Below are 18,201 nucleotides of genomic sequence, written 5' to 3'. Positions count from 1 at the left end.
AGCTTTTGACAATGTTGACTGGAATACTCTCTTTCAAATTGTAAAGGTGGCAGGGGTAAAATACAGGGAGCGAAAGGCTATTTACAATTTGTACAGAAACCAGATGGCAGTTATAAGAGTCGAGGGGCATGAAAGGGAAGCAGTGGTTGGGAAGGGAGTGAGACAGGGTTGTAGCCTCTCCCCGATGTTATTCAATCTGTATATTGAGCAAGCAGTAAAGGAAACAAAAGAAAAATTCGGAGTAGGTATTAAAATCCATGGAGAAGAAATAATAACTTTCATGGTCGCGAATGACATTGTGATTCTGTCAGAGACTGCAAAGGACTTGGAATAGCAGTTGAACGGAATGGACAGTGTCTTGAAAGGAGGATATAAGATGAACATCAACAAAAGCAAAACGAGGATAATGGAATGTAGTCGAATGAAGTTGGGTGATGCTGAGGAAATTAGATTAGGAAGTGAGACACTTAAAGTAGTAAAGGAGTTTTGTTATTTGGGGAGCAAAATAACCGATGATGGTCAAAGTAGAGAGGATATAAAATGTGGGTTGGCAATGGCAAGGATAGCGTTGCTGAAGAAGAGGAATTTGTTAACATCAAGTATAGATTTAAGTGTCAGGAAGTCGTTTCTGAAAGTATTTGTATGGAGTGTAGCCATGTATGGAAGTGAAACGTGGACGATAAATAGTTTGGACAAGAAGAGAATAGAAGCTTTCGAAATGTGGTGCTACAGAAGGATGCTGAAGATTAGATGGGTAGATCACATAACTAATGAGGAGGTATTGAATAGGATTGGGGAGAAGAGGAATTTGTGGCACAACTTGACTAGAAGAAGGGATCGTCTGATAGGACATCAAGGGATCACCAATTTAGTATTGGATGGCAGCGTGGAGTGTAAGGGAGACCAAGAGATGAATACGCCAAGCACATTCAGAAGGATGTAGGTTGCAGCAGGTACTGGGAGATGAAGAAGCTTGCACAGGATAGAGTAGCATGGAGAGCTGCATCAAACCATTCTCGGGACTGAAGACCAGAACAACAATAACAAGGAGGAATGAAGGAGGAGGAGATTATTGTTTAACCTTCCATCAACAACGAGGTCATTAGAGGCGGAGCACATGCTCGGATTAGGGAAGAACAGAGAAGGAAATCGGCCGTGCCCTTTCAATGGAACCATCCTGGCATATCCCTGGAGCGATTTAGGGAAATCACAGAAAACCTAAATCAGAATGTCCGGCCGCAAGATTCAACCGTGGTCCTCCCAAATGGGCGTCCAGTGTATTAACCCTACACCACCTCGTTCGGTGATCCATACAAGATTACTCAACCGTAAAAGCTGCTTGTTCCTTTGGCATGTTTCCCTCAATCTCATTCTCCAACTGTTTTTCAGTACAGTCCTAAAATGTCTGCTGATAGATGCCGTAACACTAATTTCCCTATAATTATCGTGTGCTCCTTGTTTCATTTTTATAGATAAAAGATACTAAAGATACACACAGCTCTCTAGGTATTTTCTCTCCCTACTCAACTGTTTGAAGAATTTACATGTAAGTCTCACCATTTAGGGAAGCCGTTATTTCCACAATTCCATCACAACTTCCCCTGATTCTCTTGCCTTTCCATTTCTTGCCTTTCTCAGCATCTCTTTTACTTCTTCCTGTTATATGGGTTCTGTATTACCTAATATACTACTTTTGTTGTAGACATCTATGAAGTGGTCGCTTTTATTTGTACCAGTAGTTCTTCAAAATGCCTTTTCCACTGTCCAATAGGTACAGGTTGTATTGTGGGTGCAGGATTGATCCATTTTCGTCTTCCTTATCATCCTATGTGCCTCTTCCAATCTCCTGCATCCAAGTGAATCCTCCATTCCCTCCTCTCACCTCCCACCCCACCCCACCACGACCACTCTTTCGTATTCCTCTTCCTTACACTCTCGAGGAGACACCGCCTTAGGCAGCACTGTTTGTGCAGGCGAGAAGGATTGCGTATTTCAGTGAAGCAGGGGCTATCCTACGGGTAGTATAGCTACTCGCAGGGTCTCCCACGCCGGACAGACATCTTGCAGAGAGTGTCTCACAACTACTCATCCTTCCCTTTATTCAAATGGTTCAAATGGCTCTGAGCACTATGGGACTTAACTTCTGAGGTCATCAGTTACCTAGAACTTAGAACTACTTAAACCTAACTAACCTAAGGACATCAAACACATCCATGCTCGAGGCAGGATTCTAACCTGCCGTCATGGCGGTCGCGCGGTTCCAGACTGTAGTGCCTAGAACCGCTCGGCCACTCTGGCTGGCTTCCCTTTATTCGATCCTGAGCTTTCCTTTCTTGAGATGGTAACGTAAAGAAGGGGGAAATCTTATCCATAGTGAAGGCAGCCTCTCTAGGATAGTAAACCCTGTGGAGAAAAGTCCCAGTCCTCCAGGTTTGGGGTTAAGCGGTGGGTTAGCTCCCACCCAGCTAAAAATGTCTTCATACAGATGGTTGCAGGACCTCAGCTGTTCAGTACAAAATGTCGACTCGATACACCTTCACCTTTCTAAATTTTCAGTTATTATTTTCTTTGTGCAACAAATTTGCGCCAACTTCACGGCCGGCCGTTGTGGCCCAGCGGTTTTAAGCTGGCTGCTGCTGTGTAGATTCTCCGACAATGCGCGCAACGCGCGCCACTTATCACGTTCGGAGCTCCGCTGAAGGCAGGATGCCCTGTGGTTGAGATGAACTCGTCGCCGTGAGGTCAGTTGCCGACGCCTGCTGCACCGGCGGCTGGGAAGCCGTCAGTCGCGATGTCCGCGTGGTCCCGTCATGGACGGACCATACGCCATGGGGCCAGGTGCTGTGAAGTCTGGGCATCAGTCCCCGACGGCACCTGTGACCAGGACCGTGCTGCAGCCTGTCATTGCTGGAAGTTCTCACTGTAGTTAGTCAGCCAAGGTGCCGACCGAATTCGGGCCGACCTCCACAGCCGAAATTGATATCTGGCGGCAAACGGATGACTCCTGCGAGCTGGAACAGACTTCTGGAATCGTCACCTACGAAGATTGAACATTCCCACATGGACCACGTCCGTCCTCAGATCCGAACTGCTTCCTAATGGCTTTTGTCTGTTGCTGCCTGCGCTCCACTATTTATATCCGGCAGGAGGACGTTTTTTACCCTCAGTGGTAGTTTTTTGCTATTACTCCCACAGTATATTGCAGCGTAACTTAGCGTGCTGGCTTCATTTCCATTTACTCAGCACTCTCCAGGCTTCGCTCGGTGCTCGGTCTGTGTGCGTCCTTGAGTCAGTCTGTTGGTAGACTGCTGCTGTCAGGAAGGCTATCTGTGCGTGTTTATTTCGCAACGCCTCGGTCGCCAGCGTGCCCTTGTTTTGCCATTCTCCACTACATGTGGCCGCAACAATTGCAGGGATCTCTGTGTTAAGAGGAAGTCTACAGATACTAGTCACAGAATTCTGGCTCTTGCTTTGGCTAGATCCAACACACCGGTCAGGGGGTTGAAGATGACGTAATGTAGCGCTGAAACTGCTTGCACAAATAAAATACTTGGACATTTAGGCGACTGAAGGTCTTATGATTCGACATTTTCATCAGGTAAAAAAAGGTTTGGCTAGGTTTCCCAAACAACATAAAAGAGGAGTATAGATCGAACGGCATCAACTGTGGTTAAAACTAGGATTCTGGAAAATAATTGAGAATATAATTAAAGAAATGGAAATACTGAAAATGGATGTCCTAGTAATGACAAATGAAAAAGAAAGAAACTGGACGAGAAGTAATTGGAGACTTTATTCTGTTTTGGAATGGAGTGGAAAGAGCAAAATCTGGAGTAGCAGTTCTTATAAAAAGAGAATGGAAACAAGAAATAATTAAATGGGAGGGTGGTATAATCAGTGTAACAATAAAAATTCATGGAATAAAACTGGAATTATTTCGTTTTATAGTGCTAATGAAGACGCACCTGACGAGAAGAAGAGGGATTTCTTCCATGACCTAACAAGAAGTGGTTGGCAAATGTCCAAATTGAAACGACTTGTTAATAATAATGATTATTATTATTATTTATAATAATTTATTTATAATAATAATAATTATTATTATTATAAAAAGATTAAATAATGATGTTGTAATACTGTGTGGAGAGTGTTTACAAAACGATAACGAAAGAAGGTTGATTAACTTCTGTAAGTTTGAGAAGTATGCTGTTATGAATGTCCAATTCCAGCACAAAGAAATACACAAGTTCACCTGGGCCAATCTAAAATCAGTTATAAACTATGGAATAGGGGAGAGGCAGCGGGTAACTAAGGTGGTGCAAGATGTAAGGATAAAAGGAGGAAGACAGTGGGGCTACGATCATTTTATAGTTGCTTCGAAACTTGCTTTTCCGATTAAGACCAAGATAAAACAGGAGGAGAAAGAGGATGATGCTGGAAGTAGAACTATAGAGGATTCAAAATATAGGATACATCTGTTAGAATAAGCAAGTGTGAAAAGATTGTATGAGCAAAAATTAAATCAAAGATGGGATGCAGTGGAGGCTTTAGGGAGGGAAAGGGGGAGAAGATTAGAACTGAATGGATGACCGCGTAGTTATTGGAGGTGGCTGAGGAGAAGAAGAAACTGTATCACATATGGTTAAGTCCTGGGAGTGAAGAGGATTGGAGTAGGTACAAGGTATATAAAAGAGAGCTAAGAAATTAAGTAGAAAGTTTTATCTTTGGAAATAGGTTCAGTTTGTCATAAAAATATATGGTAGAAGCTATCTCATTTCCTTCCTAAATTTCTGTATTTATTTGTTTCTAAATCTTAAAAACTCATAATATTAAAGTTATAGAGCTCTACCTTTGTAATTAGATTCAATTGATCATAAAAGGTTATAATAGAAGCTCTTGTGAAGCTGTCTCCTTTACTTTCTGACTGATTAAGAAAAAACCAATTTTCATGTCAAAAAGTGTATAAACGTGTTAGATTAAATTCCCTTAATATACGAGATACACAGCCAAAATCACAGAACAGTATTTGATAGAAGTTATGATGAAACTGTACCAACTTTGACTATGGTACCGTAATTCAGTAAAGGTACTGAAATTAGAAAGGAGCAGTTCAGGGGCCACTATCTACCCTTGGTTCTATCTGAACAGTTTTGGCGGTTAAAGGTTAAACGATATCGGCCTGAGAATATTGTGAAATGTAAACATAGTGCAGATTTACCTAGAGAAAAATCGGAATCGTTGTAAATCTTCAACTAACAACGATATAAATAATTCTGTAGTCAAGAAGAGTGCTGGCTGAGTACTGCTGCCGACGCTCCAAGCAATTTGGGAGCGAGTGTTCCCTTCGCCGTCCGCACCGAGATTATACAAAGGCGAACGTATCTGCACTTGGAGGTTATTTGATCGCCACCAGTCATAAGGAATGTTTTACGTTCTGCTGCAGAACGTGCCGTGAGTCTGTCCATGGTCGCCCGCGTCAGCGTCGTATGGCGTTAATGACGACTGACATTACTGGTTTTTCGATCGAATGAAATATCGCGTATAAATTGCGAAACAGTGTAAAAGTGAAACTTATTAAATTAATTATTTGCTGGCAAACCGGTGTTTCATTTTCGATGTTGTTGCCCCCGATATTGCAGAAAACTGCATGGCAAATGTTTGGGATTATTCTCCACTTTTCATGTGATCAATTAACTACGTGTAATTAGGAACAAATAGTAGAAATCGTCTCTGTACCGTGTCAAGTGCTAGGCTGATAAGAACAAGCTTTAACAATTTTCGAAATTACTTCTTGTGCATGTGAACTTCTGTCAAAATATACTGCTTCGTTAAACGACAGTAGATTTTTATTTATCGCCATGGTTTTTGACTCCCCTGCATTATTCTTAGATATTTAGAACTTTTTATTTCAGTTTAGGCGAGCTGAATAGCGGAACTGTGTACTGGAGTCTACGAACTATAAGTTATCCATCGCTTTCTGGTTTTTCGCACAAACAGTTTTTAGGCGCTTGTAAAACTTTTTGGTATCCAAAATCTCACGAGACTACCAAACATTTCAAATTATAAAACTGAAATTTAACAAACCAAAATAAGTTTGCCTGTCGCCTTACAAACGGTAGTGGTGGGGTCGCTCTTGTGAACGACCACCACGTAGTAGGGGAGATGCAAATCGACAGCTGTAGCCTATGAACAAATGCTTATCTCGTGTAATTTGCAAGGTAAGCTTGTGAATCTGCAGACAATATTGATCAATTTGACCAACAATTCACCAAATATAAGCGTTAAAAATCAATAGTTTCTCACCAGAATACCGAGAAAGAAGGTCACATAAGAAATTATCATCCAAAGCAGAATAAGATAGCCGTGCACTGCCAGAACGCAGTCTCTGAAAACAAAAAGTGTGGTGTCACCGCCAGACACCACACTTGCTAGGTGGTAGCCTTTAAATCGGCCGCGGTCCGTTAGTATACGTCGGACCCGCGTGTCGCCACTATCAGTGATTGCAGACCGAGCGCCGCCACAAGGCAGGTCTAGAGAGACTTCCTAGCACTCGCCCCAGTTGTACAACCGACTTTGCTAGCGATGGTTCACTGACAAAATACGCTCTCATTTGCCGAGACGATAGTTAGCATAGCCTTCAGCTACGTCATTTGCTACGACCTAGCAAGGCGCCAGTACCAGTTACTATTGATACTGTAATTATGTACCGTCAAGACCGACGTTCACCATTAATGGATTAAAGTTAAGTATTCCACCAGCTACGTCCGTTTTTCTAAATTCTAATTTCCTTGTCCTGTTCCAGACCTCACGCCAGCCTGCGTGAGCTAAAACGCGTGTCTTTCGGCTTCCACTAGAAACACGGTGTTGGCTCTCCTGCCAACCCACAACAAAAAGAAGTCAAACTATAGCAAATTCTGTGACAACATAGTGAGTTTAAGGTAAATTATAAATACTATGTCACCAATCTTTAAATGAAATCGGTGTACTGCTACCAAACCACCAGAGGGCGAGTAAACGAGCTTAAAGCTGCCTATGGCTAATCTGCAAACATAGGGGTTGGGTTCTGCACTGTTGCATTGTGGGAACTTGTCTTAGTCATACGGCTAGCCTATTGAACAGTCAGTGAACAGTACACATATGTACATAAATAAATGAGGGACTATTAAGAAAAGGAGATAACAGAGGAATGACGCCTCAGGACAGTGATGTGACCTGGCCACAGGATTACGGTTCACTATCAGTTTCTTTAAATCAAACGTAAGTTACTCTGAGTGGTGGCTTCACACAGGCTAATGTTATACACAATGAAACAAATGCGATATGAAATAAGTGACTTAGGAGAGCAAGCTAGACTAAAATCAAGTGAGAACATCAAAGTCAGACCGCCATTCTACTGGATTTCAAATGTATGTAATACACGTGTCTCAACAATCCGTAGTGAGGCATTACTTCATTAGACGTTACACACTGTAAAATAACCAGCTTTAAGCCATGTTTTATACACTGCACAAGTGTTAGTCTTAACAGAAGACTTGATTCAGAGTGTTGTTTCCCCACAATGTCACCCAAACATTCATATTATAAATATTGCTTTACAAAACTTCTTATTAAAGAAACGTAAAAAACTTGTAATGATAATCAAATTTTGCTGATTGTGAGAGTAATTAACTCTATACCTACATTATGCTATGACGTTGTTATAAAACGTTGTTGTATATTACGTCTGAATACTGCAAGGTCATTAGCCAAATAGTAATGAAACAACACACAGCAAACGTATAGTCCAAGGGAAAATCAACACAGCTCTCCCTAGTAAATGGAAAAGTTTGTAATTATAGAAGATGAGCAAGTGCAGTGCACATTAGCTTCACTAAATAATGAGAGAATAATCGTTGAGTGTGAACAACAAGCTTAGCTGTGCAACCAGTTATATTTATTATTATTAGTTGCCTAACCATGGAAAATTGTAGGACAGTTTAAAGGATCTTGTAATTTAAGTCAGGTCTGAGGACAACGAATTTTTTGCCCTAATTATCGAATGTAATACACAAGCAGTTAACAAAGGACAATTTTTTCTGAACGCCTGGATTGAAGTGGCACGAAAACGGCGCTTTGGGAAGGGGCGAGGGAAGCACTAAATTATTTGAAACAATGAAACAATGTATCGTGAAAACGTAACAAACTATCCTTATCTGGGCTGCTTAAGAATTTAACACTAATCAGACAAAATCTCAAATTATAATGAAACGGGCAGGTCAAGTTGGGAACCAGAGAAAGTATGTAGCGAGTAGAGAAAGTATGTAGCGAGTTCGCAGTGTGCTACTGCAGACTGCGAAAATTACATTTCTAGAAATCTGGCAAAGCGTGCGCCCGTCAGTATCAGATGGCAGTTGAGAGACCAAAGCCATGAGACTTAAGTCTTCAACTCTCTACTTTCAACAAAGTCTACATGGAACGATGACTGACTACCATTGCCAATGTGATGAACGAGACTACCGCTTATTTCATCAAATTGTTATGGATGGGTGCCAGGAGGTGCCGTATTAAAACTCGTCAGCTTTTCAAATGATTTATTTTTTCCACTAAAGAGCTTCGTTGACCTTGGTCCGCGTCACAGGCCCCGCATTGCTGAGGAACTATCCCCAGCGGCCTGTGCAACGCAACGCTGTGTCATGCCGGCCTTGTTCGCCAGCTGTAGAATTCCAGTTACGTCAAGACGGCTGCGCTAGCAGCCGACTCAGTGGCCACCGTCCCCGTTAAACTCCACACTGCTCGGCGGGGAGCTGTAACCGGCTGCGGTGCTGCTTCTTCCTCGGCTGGCGTAGTCGGTAATGCGGCGGCAATGACCGCTCCCGTTCCAGCGTCCAAACCTGCAGCCCTCGCCTCATAAGTCTCCGGCGTGCGTCGGGAGCCGAGACGACTGTCCATGGTAGCGACCCAAAGAGCGGCCCGCCCTGGCTGAGTGCGGACTCCGCGTCGGCCCCAGAGGGTCGAACCAACGACCCGCCGTGAACTCGGACACTGTCGTCCCATCTGTTGCCGTGTGTCGCCGGTAGTGTGACACGCCCCGCCGTCCAGGAGAGCTGCCACACTTGGATGAATCTCGTTAGAATACAACACCTGTCTGTACTCGGCTTCGAGGCTCTGTTTCGCTAACGCATCGCTCCGAGTCACTTACGCCCCACAGGGCAGTGGGCCCCTTCTTGCTATAACCTGCGACATGTGAACCGCTGGGTTTACGCTTTTCTGTGGTTCGATGGCCCCTGTGGCCTCCATTCCACTGTAGCTTGTGCGCTCTGAAATACTGCACCAAATCTAACTTCCCTAACAACTGTGCTGCCGCTACAAAATTAAATAAAATTAAATAATGAAATTAAATAAAAAAACAGGAGGTGAATGCAGCAGAAACATCCCACTCTTGGCGTACAATGCGTGCTTATCGAATACATGGTTCATATTGGCCTAGAGCGGTGTCTCCTCAACTGGTCGGCCTTTTCATGCCAAGCACAGTACTCGGGTGACTCAAGTGGAATGGATGACGAAAGTCTGGAGGAGCAGTCGTCTTTCTCGTGCTGTCCATGTGGCGTTGCAGCGCCTCGACGTTTACTCTCCATGCAGAAAAGGGAGAAAATGTGTAACTCAGTATCCCTGGAGACGGCAGTGGTGGCACAGCATCTCCTGTCCTCAAGCTAGACAAGTTGCGGGCTCTGCCCAGAAAAGCATGAAGCAGGCCACAGCCACACTTCTGCACTTCTGCAAATATTTCCTGTCTCCGTGGGGAGGTTTTCCTCTCCCACTGTTGGCAACAGGACCTTGAAATCACACCCAGTGTGCACCTCCTTAGTACGAAAAATGCGAAGCTTTCCTAAAAAGAACATATGTACGGCACTCTCAACAAAATGACCACGAAATAGTGACAGAAAGTGAAACAATATCGTTCAGCAATATATAACAGTATGTCACAATGGTACTAATATATCATGCTGAAGCTAATCAGCCATGCTACTTTGGAGAACACTCTGTTTTGGATCTCAACTAATAACTATACAACAACATTCACAACAGTTTATCTGCTCTGTACTAAGATCAATACGCTCATTTTATAGCTGATTTGGTGAGCCATACACGTATGAAGCGTTATTGTAGCTGACATTACTGTTGACACAAGCAATTTGACGCAGAAATATTAATAATTTCGTTAAAATTTGTTGTGTAAATATGGTGATATGAAACTTTCTGGCAGATTAAAACTGTGTGCCGGACCGAGACTCGAACTCTGGACCTTTGCCTTCCGCGGGCAAGTGCTCTACCCAGTCCTCACAGCTTTACTTCTGCCAGTACCTCGTCTCCTACCTTCCAAACTTTACAGAAGCTCTCCTGCGGACCTAGCAGAACTAGCACTCCTAAAAGAAAGGATATGCGGAGACGTGGCTTAGCCACAGCCTGGGGGATGTTTCCAGAATGAGATTTTCACTCTGCAGTAGAGTGTGCGCTGATATGAAACTTCCTGGCAGATTAAAACTGTGTGCCGGACCGAGACTCGAACTCGGGACCGGATGGTGATAGTTTTACTGAATTCGTCATTCCATTGCGATTTCAAAGCTGTCATCGTATCTCCTGTATCCTGTTTCGAAGTGATTTTAGTATTTTTGGTGAATATTTAAAGTTTTAATTTTCATACATCTGAGCTTGCTCACATTTTCTCGACGTTCACAAGCGTGCTGCAGTACAATTGTTTTAACCGACATGAAAAATACCAGGCTACGTCCGCTCGGTGGCCCACTGCACAGCAGCCTCCAGCCTCTCTCTCGGCTCACAGCAGCACCTCAGTGCACTTTAAAGCATTCAGTCACTTATGTGACTGAGCTGACTCGCGATAGCTTCCCAGCTACATGATGCTCTACTAAATCTTCCGTTCTTTGAATAACTTACATGTAGTGTACACACCACTCATAATATTAAAGTTGGACTGCGTCGACTACTACAATACTGACAATGTAAAGAAAGGACATGTGCTCGAGGAAATTATTTGTCAGCCCCTGACCACTTGTTTGGCATTATTGCCTGAAAATAAATTTTCTTTGCCTTCTTGTACATCATTCCAAAGTACTGAAATTTTGGAAATACAGGCTGGGGCAAATAAAAAGTGGCCAGAAGAACATAGTTTCATGGTACAAACAAACACAGCAGTGGAAAAGGAAATACAGTACTAACCTGACTATAACAGATGTTGAAAGTGGCCACTAGTCATCTCTTGACACTTTTCGGCCCTGGTTAGCAAATTGCTGAAGGTGTATCGAAGCTGGACTTCTGGAATGTCTGCAGTCTCATCGGAAATGTTCTGCTGTAGGTCTTGAAGACTATGAGGGTTGTAGAGATACACCTTATACTTGAAGACTCCCCACACTAAATAATCTCACACTGACAAAATCACGTGACCTGGGTGGACAGATAGGTCAGTGACCGGACTGACTTTTGTTAACAACTCAGTCAGGCGTGCAGCTTGTGAAAATGTACTCCAAGGTTTGGCCGGCTGTATGGGAAGTTGCTCAATCCTGTTTTGGTGTGGTTAAATGCATACAGTCACGTCGAGTCCTACCCACGCGTCCGGACCGCTTTTATTCGACTCACCTGTACCAGTAGCTACGTTTTACCTGTTCTTCTGTACTCTCTTTATTGTGTGACTGGAATAGCTAACGGCACCTGCAACCCAGTCAATAACAGTCGCTTTCTCGTTTGCCTCTTCCTAAAAGAAATAACAGCAGTGCATTGCCTGATTATGAAATACTCTCCGTGCACCTAAGATGAGCGCAGACTGCAACGCCGTGCTGTGTTGTAAAGAGACAGCAACAGGTATGATCGAACTGTGCAGGGCAGCAGGCGACTGTCAACTGCAAAAAAGGATGGGGCCCCTCCACGCCCACACCAACGTGGTGACCAAACCAAAAGTTCTATTGTCACCTCCGCAAAACATGTTAGTTTTTGAATCAGGAGTCACAGGATGCAGGCTGTGATGTTAATCCATGCGTCTGGGTAAGATTACTCACTAACATGCCCCATCAGGAGATAGAAAGCGGACGAAAGCGATCGAAGGGTAGCGGTTGTAAGGGCAGAGAAAAAAAATTGCCGAGGCAAGCGCCAAGGGAAAAAAACCTCTGCGACAGTAGGACGGGTAGTAAGGGCAGTAGCGGCTTGCTAGCTGCGACAGTGCATGCAAGGTGTGGTTACGTTAGTGCAAGGTATCGTGCATTGTTACCTTTGTCGTTGCGGAAGCTCGTTGTACGGCTTGCTGCAGTTGCTGCGTCCCTGTAACAGTTCAAGGTCATCATACATCAGTGGGCTATCGGTCATAGATCATCTCAAAGTGTAGGGGGTGTGTGTAACTGGTTTGCGTGGTGTGTACAGTACGGTTTCCCTGCTGTTGCCTGTTTTTCGGTGGGTCGAGCATCTGGAGTTACCAGTAGTAGCTGTGTTGCAGGGGCTCGCCAGTACTGTCAGGTTGGCGTGCTATGGACCATAGATGTTTAGTTTCTTGCCGGTAGTGTCTTTCGTCTATTATGTTTCCATCTATGGTTGTGTTTTTGTTTTTTTGTTTTTTTTGTTTTTTTTAGGGCGCAAAACTTCTGTGGTCATTAGCGCCCGGTCCGTGACTTAGGAAACAGTAAAAAGCCGAAATTGAAAACCAGCAGCAATGGGAACGAAAGTCATAAAATTGGAGAAACTAAAAGCAGAAAATGGTTCAAATGGCTCTGAGCACTATGGGACTTAACAGCTATGGTCATCAGTCCCCTAGAACTTAGAACTACTTAAACCTAACTAACCTAAGGACAGCATACAACACCCAGCCATCACAAGGCAGAGAAAATCCCTGACCCCGCCGGGAATCGAACCCGGGAACCCGGGCGTGGGAAGCGAGAACGCTACCGCACGACCACGAGATGCGGGCTAAAAGCAGAAGGAAGGCTTAAAAAACCACTACAGAAAGGGGTTGGTTGTCCCCAAAAAAAGCTTCAAATGACTGACGTCATTTCACTGGCACTAATAAACTTGAGAACGCGGTCGGCTGAGCGCGTGTCATCTGCTAAAATCGACGATATATCAGGCGATAGCTGTAGACGGGAGCGTAACGGATTAAAATAGGGGCACTCAGTTAAAAGGTGTCTTACCGTCCACAGCTGAGAGCAGTGGGGACGGAGTGGTGGAGGATCGCCGCTTAAAAGATGTCGATGGCTAAAAAGACAGTGCCCTATCCGGAGTCTAGTTAAAATTACCTCCTCCCGACGACGCGTTCGGGAGGAAGAGGTCCAAGCACAAGGAAGAGCTTTCATGTCCCGCAATTTATTATCGGTAAGTGTCGACCAATCCGTGTGCCATAAATGAACAACACGTCGACATAGAACGCTCCGTAGATCGGCGAAGGGAATCGATTGAATAGCTGGCCGAGGAAGAGAGACTGCAGCCTTGGCTGCAATATCGGCCGCCTCATTTCCACAGATACCAACGTGTCCCGGGAGCCAGAGGAACGCCACCGAGACGCCCCCCAGGTGGAGCAAGCGCAGACAGTCCTGAATCCGGTGGACCAGAGGGTGCACAGGATAAAGAGCTTGGAGACTGAGGAGAGAGCTGAGAGAATCTGAGCAGATAACGTACTGTATCCGCTGATGGCGGCGGATGTAGTGGACAGCCTGGAGAACAGCGTAAAGCTCCGCAGTATAAACCGAACACTGGTCGGGAAGCCGAAAGTGATTTGGGGTGTCGCCAACAATATAGGCACTCCCTACACCTAACGATGTTTTCGAGCCGTCGGTGTAAATAAATGTGGCGTCCGTCATTTGTGCACATAGAGCAGCAAATGCCCGACGATAAACAAGTGAAGGGGTACCATCCTTGGGAAATCGACAAAGGACACGGAGCAGGCAGATCCGGGGACGGAGCCAAGGCGGTGCTGTACCCCAAGTTGTCAAGAAGGTTTTAGGAAAGCGGAAGAGCGAAAGAGAATGGAGCAGTTGACGGAAGCGGACTCCCGGTGGTAGTAGGGAGGAGGGGCGGCCTGCATACCTTACATCAAAGGAGGCGTCGAAAAAAATGTCATGGGCTGGATTAGCAGGCATGGAAGACAGATGGCTAGCATAACGACTCAGAAGGACTGCTCGCCGATTGGACAGCGGAGGTTCAGCAGTCTCAGCATAAAGGCTTTCCACAGGGCTGGTGTAAAAAGCTCCAGACACTAAACGTAATCCACGGTGGTGGATAGAGTCGAGACGCCGAAGAATAGACGGCCGAGCAGAGGAGTAGACGATGCTTCCATAGTCCAATTTCGAGCGCACTAAGGCGCGATAGAGGCGGAGAAGGACCACTCGGTCCGCTCCCCAGGAGGTACCATTCAGGACACGGAGGGTGTTCACGGATCGCAGACAGCGAGCCGAAAGATAGGAAACGTGGGAGGACCAGCACAGTTTTCTGTCAAACATAAGACCCAAGAATTTAGCGACGTCTGAAAACGGAAGGTTGACAGGACCTAGATGTAAGAAGGGCGGAAGAAACTCCTTACGTCGCTAAAAATTAACACAAACGGTCTTACTGGGGGAAAAACGGAAGCCGGTTTCGATGCTCTAAGAGTGGAGGCGATCCAGACATCCTTGAAGACGTCGTTCAAGAAGGCTGGTCCGTTGAGAGCTGTAATAGATCGCAAAATCGTCCACAAAGAGGGAGCCCGAGACATCAGGAAGGAGACAATCCATAATTGGATTGATGGCAATGGCAAACAGTACAACACTCAGCACTGAGCCCTGGGGTACCCCGTTTTCTTGGGAGAAAGTACGGGAGAGAGTAGTGTTCACCCGCACCCTAAATGTGCGCTCTGCCATAAATTCGCGAAGAAAAAGGGGCAGCCGACCTCGAAAGCCCCAAGAGAACAGTGTGCGGAGGATGCCTGTCCTCCAACAGGTATCGTATGCTCTCTCCAGATCAAAAAATATTGCTACTGTTTGGCGTTTCCGGAGAAAATTGTTCATGATATAAGTGGAGAGAGCAACAAGATGGTCAACTGCAGAACGATGGTTTCGGAATCCGCATTGGGCAGGTGTTAATAGACTGCAGGATTCCAGCCACCACGCTAAACGGTAAATCACCATACGCTCCAAAACCTTACAGACACTACTCGTGAGAGAAATGGGGCGATAGCTAGAGGGGAGATGTTTGTCCTTTCCAGGTTTCGGAACAGGAACGACGATAGCTTCCCGCCATCGTCTGGGACAAGTACTGTCGGTGCAAATTCGATTATAAAGGCGAAGGAGGTAACACAGACTATGGGTTGATAAATGCAGCAACAGTTGGACGTGGATACCATCCGGTCCTGGAGCGGAGGAGCGAGAAGAAGAGAGTGCATGTTGGAGTTCCCGCAAGGAGAAAACAGTATTGTAGCTTTCGCGATTTTGAGAGGAGAAAGCAAGAGGTCGCACTTCCGCTGCACGTTTCTTCGGGAGAAACGCTGGCGGGTAATTTGAAGAGCTCGAAATCTCAGCAAAGTGCTGACCCAACGAGTTAGAAATTGGGACGGGGTCCACTAATGTGTCATGCGCGACAGTGAGCCCAGAGACCGGGGAGAAACTAGGCGCGCCTGAGAACCGTCGAAGCCGACTCCAAACTTCCGAGGAGGGAGTGAAGGTGTTAAATGAGCTAATAAAGAATTTCCAGCTTGCCTTCTTGCTATCGCGGATGACACGACGGCATCGCGCTCGGAACTGCTTATAGCGGATACAATTGGCCAAAGTAGGATGGTGGCGGAAAACGCGGAGAGCACGTCGCCGCTCACGTATTGCATCACGGCATGCCTCGTTCCACCAAGGAACTGGGGGCGCCGGGGCAATTCGGAGGTGCGTGGTATTGAATGTTCCGCAGCTGTAAGAATAACGTCGGTAATATGTGTGACCTCATCGTCGACGCTGGGAAAGTGACGGTCATCGAATGTCGCTAGAGACGAAAAAAGTGTCCAATCGGCTTGGGCAAACTTCCAGCGTCGCGGGCGCATGTAGGGCAGTTGAGGCTGCAGTCTAAGGACACATGGAAAGTGGTCACTCGAGTGTGTATCATCAAGGGCGAACCATTCGAAGCGCCGAGCTAGCGGAACAGTACCGACCGCAAGGTCCAAATGAGATAAATTTGTCGTGGAGGCAGACAAAAATGTAGGGACCCCAGTGTTGAGGCAAACTAGATCTGCTTGGTGGAAGACGTGTAGCAATAATGAGCCACGTGGACAAGGATGTGGAGATCCCCAACCAGCAAATATGGGGGTGGAAGCTGACCAAGAAGATGAAGGAGATCAGCTCGTGCCATTGGTGTGGACGATGGAATGTATACAGTACAAAGAGAGAACGTGTATCCGGAAAGGGAAAGACGGACGGCGACAGCTTGGAAGGAAGTGTTGAAATGGATTGGGTGATAATGGAGTGTTTCATGGAGAAGAATCATGAGTCCTCCATGTGCTGGAGTGCCTTCAACAGAGGGGAGATCATATCGGATGGACTGAAAATGAGGGAGAACAAAGCGGTCATGGGGATGCAGCTTTGTTTCCTGAAGACAGACGATGACCGGCGAGTAGGATCGTATGAGGACCGACAATTCATCCCGATTGGCTCGAATGCCGCGGATATTCCAGTGGATAATCGACATAGGATGAACAGAAAATGGAGGAATGTGACCAAGGTCGCTGTCAACTCAATGACTGCTCAGAGCTTGCGACCGACAGCATGGAATGGCATCCACCCGAAGGCAGAAGATCCTGATCCATAGGTTGGTCAGGAGCAGCTCCTGCCACCAGCGATCGGCCTGTTGAGCGGCCGCCAGCAGTGCGCCTCGGCGACACAGAGGACGGCCGAGGGCGATTTCCGCCAGGTGGTGCTATAGATGGGATACGCCTTGACGGAGAAGGAGAGGAACTGGGTTTCTTTGTAGCCTTCTTGGAAGTATGATGTTTAGAGGAAGGAGGAACCGATGGTTGTGAAGTTGGGGTACGTAAAAACTCTTCACGAGTATGCTCTTTTTTCGAAGTCTTGGTGTCTGACTTTTGGGCTCGAGATTTAGCAGAACTCGACGAAGGGTGAGCCAGAGAGTGGGCAGGCGAAAGTGGTGAGGTTGAACGGGCGATCTTTGCGCTGGCCGATCTGACGACCGTGGCACTAAAGGTGAGGTCGCAAGTCTGCGTGGCCGCCTCCTTTGTTGGCCGAGGAGAAGCAAGGACAGTGCTGTATTTTCCTTTCTTAGGCACGGTGGGCTGTCGACTGGCGAATAATTTTCGAGCAGCAAAGGTCGACACCTTTTCCTTTACTCTAATTTCCTGGATGAGCTTTTCGTCCTTAAAAACGGGACAATCTCGAGAGGAAGCAGCGTGGTCACCCATACAGTTGATGCAGCGAGGGGATGGAGGTGGACAAACACCCTCATGGGCATCCTTGCCACATGTAACACATTTGGCCGGATAGGAACAGGACTGGCTGGTGTGATTGAACCGCTGACACCGATAGCAACGCGTAGGGTTTGGGACGTAAGGGCGAACGGAAATTATCTCATAGCCTGCTTTGATTTTCGATGGGAGTTGAACTTTGTCAAATGTCAAGAAGACAGTGCGGGTTGAAATGATGTTCGTGTCAACCCTTTTCATAACCCTATGAACAGCCGTTACGCCCTGGTCAGACAGGTAGTCCTGAATTTCTTCGTCAGACAATCCATCGAGGGAGCGTGTATAAACGATTCCGCGCGAGGAATTTAAAGTACGGTGCGGTTCCACCCGGACAGGGAAGGTGTGTAGTAGTGAGGTACGCAGCAATTTTTGTGCCTGGAGGGCACTGACTGTTTCTAACAACAGGGTGCCATTCCGTAATCTGGAACAAGACTTTACAGGACCTGCAACTGCGTCGACACCTTTCTGAATAATGAAAGGGTTGACCGTGGAGAAGTCGTGACCGTCGTCAGACCGAGAAACAACAAGGAACTGTGGCAACGATGTAAGAACTGACTGTGGCTGAGACTCAGTGAACTTACGTTTGTGAGCAGGCATAGTGGAAGGTGAGGAAACCATTGCGGAAGAATCCCCCATGATTACCGGCGTCTCCGATGGCGCGCTCCTACCTTGTGGGGGCCCTCTCTGAGGGCACTCCCACCTTAGGTGATTGTTCACACCTCAGGTCACACCTCCCGACAAAC

This window comes from Schistocerca americana, chromosome 4 (genome assembly GCF_021461395.2).
Source record: "Schistocerca americana isolate TAMUIC-IGC-003095 chromosome 4, iqSchAmer2.1, whole genome shotgun sequence".
NCBI classification, from domain to species: Eukaryota; Metazoa; Arthropoda; class Insecta; order Orthoptera; family Acrididae; genus Schistocerca; species Schistocerca americana.
Note: the sequence above shows the minus strand (reverse complement) of the source record.